This window comes from Pseudorasbora parva, chromosome 4 (genome assembly GCF_024679245.1).
Source record: "Pseudorasbora parva isolate DD20220531a chromosome 4, ASM2467924v1, whole genome shotgun sequence".
Taxonomy (NCBI): domain Eukaryota; kingdom Metazoa; phylum Chordata; class Actinopteri; order Cypriniformes; family Gobionidae; genus Pseudorasbora; species Pseudorasbora parva.
The window spans coordinates 58,716,736-58,720,038 of record NC_090175.1 but is presented as its reverse complement, the minus strand read 5'-3'; positions in this window follow the sequence as shown (position 1 = coordinate 58,720,038).

The window sequence follows — 3,303 nt, the reverse complement described above, 5'->3', positions numbered from 1 at the left end:
GTGTGTGTGTGTGTGTTGCTGCTGCTGGATGTGTGTGTGTGTGTGTTTTGATCTGATTATGCGAGATCTGATTTGATGTCCTCATGACCAACTCAACAGGTTCGTTTCTCTGGAATCACCAAAATAAGAAAAAAATTATGAAAAAGATCCATTGTGACATTTCTCCAATATTTCCTGGAGAAGGAAAGAGCAGAAAATCAGGAGTTCAGCTGATTCAGAAAAGCAATAATCATTCATATCTGTAGCACACGCACACACACACACACACTCTCACTCTCACACACTCTCACACTCACTCGCTCTCTCACTCACTCTCACGCGCACGCACACACAAACATGCACACACACCTCACTGACACACTCTCTCACTCTCACACACTCTCACACTCACTCGCTCTCTCACTCACTCTCACGCGCACGCACACACACCTCACTGACACACTCTCTCACTCTCACACACTCTCTCGCTCTCTCACACACTCTCACACTCACTCGCTCTCTCACTCACTCTCACGCGCACGCACACACAAACATGCACACACACCTCACTCACACACTCTCTCACTCTCTCTCTCTCGCTCGCTCGCTCACTCACTCACTCGCTCTCTCACTCTCACTCACTCGCTCGCTCTCTCACTCTCACTCACTCGCTCGCTCTCTCACTCTCACTCACTCGCTCGCTCTCTCACTCTCACTCACTCGCTCGCTCGCTCTCTCACTCTCTCACTCACTCACACTCACTCGCTCTCTCTCTCACTCTCTCTCTCTCTCACTCACTCTCACTCACTCTCTCTGTCACTCTCACTCTCACACTCTATCACTCTCTCACTCTCACTCGCTCTCGCACTCTCACACACTCTCTCGCTCTCTCACACTCACTCGCTCTCTCACTCACTCTCACGCGCATGCACACACAAACATGCACACACACCTCCCTCTCACACTCTCTCACTCGCTCTCTCACTCGCTCTCGCTCCCTCACTCACTCTCTCACTCTCATACTCACTCTCTCACTCACTCTCACTCACTCTTTCACTCTCTCACTCACTCTATCACTCTCTCACTCGCTCTCTCACTCGCTCTCGCTCCCTCACTCACTCTCTCGCTCTCTCACTCACTCTTTCACTCTCTCACTCACTCAATTCAATTCAATTCAATTCAAGAAGCTTTATTGGCATGACAAAAACATACATTTTGCATTGCCAAAGCATTAAGACAACATAAAGTGATTTGTAACAACTGATCATAAAAAACTTAACAAAATATTAATAATAAAATAAGTTAATAATAAAATAAATTAATAATAAAAACAACACAAAATTCAGAGTAAAATAAATTAATAATAAAAACAACAAAAATATGAATAGTAAAATAAATAAAGATTTATGATAAGAAAATCAAGCTAATTTTAATATAGAAAACATGTAAAGGCTGAACATATATACACTATATACATGGGTGCAGGTCTAAAGGGAGTGTGTATTGGCTGTGAGAGTGTGTGTGTATGGGCTGTGTGTTTGCTCGTCCCTCAGGAGATGGCAAGAGGATACAAATCTTGCAGCTATATTTGAGCATTTGGCTTCTTCACCAAGAATGTAGCTCAGTTTTTGGGTTGGGCTACAGGTGCTGAAATGGGGGAATATTTTATTAATTTGGCGGTAATAATGATCTCTAATATTTTTGTATTTTGTGCATTCTGTGAGGAAGTGCAGCTCGGTCTCTGTCACTCCCAGAATGCAGTGCGAGCAGAGTCTGTCCTCACGGGAGAGCCAGGTCTGTCTGCGCCGGCCCGTCTCTATGGCCAGACTGTGCTCGCTGAGTCTGTACATCGTCAGGGTTTTCCTGAGGCTCACGTCCCTCACTGAGCTCAGGTACTGCGCTGCGCTGTATTCTCGATTTAGGGCCGAATAACATTCCAGTTTGTGCTGGTTTTGAATGGTGTGTGTCCAATGGGTGATGTACTTTTCTTGTTCTGTGATCATAATTTTAGAGGGCCGAATGTGTGCGAGTGTGTGTGTGTCCTGAGGCCGGCTGATCTCTGTGTGTGTGAGCTCAGTCAGTCTCAGCACCAGCTGACACAGGGGACATGTGTCACTCTCTCACTCTCTCACTCACTCTCTCACTCCCTCACTCTCTGAGTGAACATATTCCCTTTTTTGTGCTGGATATTAATCTTGAACTTGAAATAAAGAATAAAGTCAGAATTCTGGATTTTCATATCAAACTCCTCACAAATATGATCTGATGGATTATTTTTACCCATTTATGTTCCCTGACATAAAACCTCACGCGTGATTTAATAACGCCGCAATCTCACGGGGCGCTGACGCTAACGCTTGACGGAGGGCGTGGCTGACGCGATCGTCACAGGGACAATCAAAGATAATCAAAGATATAGAGCATCTCCACCGCTATAAACAACAAGCCTTACCTCAATCAATCAATCAACTTTATTTATATTGCGCTTTTACAATGACGATCGTTTCAAAGCAGCGTCAAACAGAACAATACTGCAAATCTCAGATGCTGGATGGACTACAGGCTCACGCATTCAGCGGCTGGCAGAGACAGAGTCCTGTGGGATAATCCCAGAGAACATCTGAACGAGTGACACTTGTCAGTGTGTGTGTGTGTGTGTGAGCGAGAGTGTGAGTGTGTGAGAGTGTGTGAGAGAGAGTGTGAGTGAGTGTGTGTGTGTGTGTGTGAGTGTGAGTGAGTGAGAGAGTGAGTGAATGTGTGAGAGAGAGTGTGAGTGTGTGAGAGTGTGTGAGTGTGAATGTGATTGTGTGTGTGTTTTGAGGGAGTGAGTGAAAGTGAGAGAGAGAGTGAGTGAGTGTGTGAGAGTGTGTGAGTGAGTGAGTGAGTGAGTGAAAGTGAGAGAGAGAGTGTGAGTGTGTGAGAGTGTGTGAGAGAGTGTGAGTGTGTGAGAGAGAGTGTGAGTGAGTGTGTGTGTGTGTGTGTGAGTGTGAGTGAGTGAGAGAGTGAGTGAATGTGTGAGAGAGAGTGTGAGTGTGTGAGAGTGTGTGAGTGTGAATGTGATTGTGTGTGTGTTTTGAGGGAGTGAGTGAAAGTGTGTGAGAGAGTGAGTGAGTGTGTGTGAGAGTGAGTGGCTCATCTTTGATGGGCCATGGTTCAGTGTCCAGCCCAGTCACAATCACAACCACAATCACGTGTGTGTGTGTGTGGGGGGGGGGGGGGGGGGGGGGGGGCGCTCTGGTGGTCTGTAAATTCCTCAACCCACAACATCACCCTTTCTAAGGCGTTCTTATGTTCTTCTAAACCCAGATGTTCTCATTTGTAACT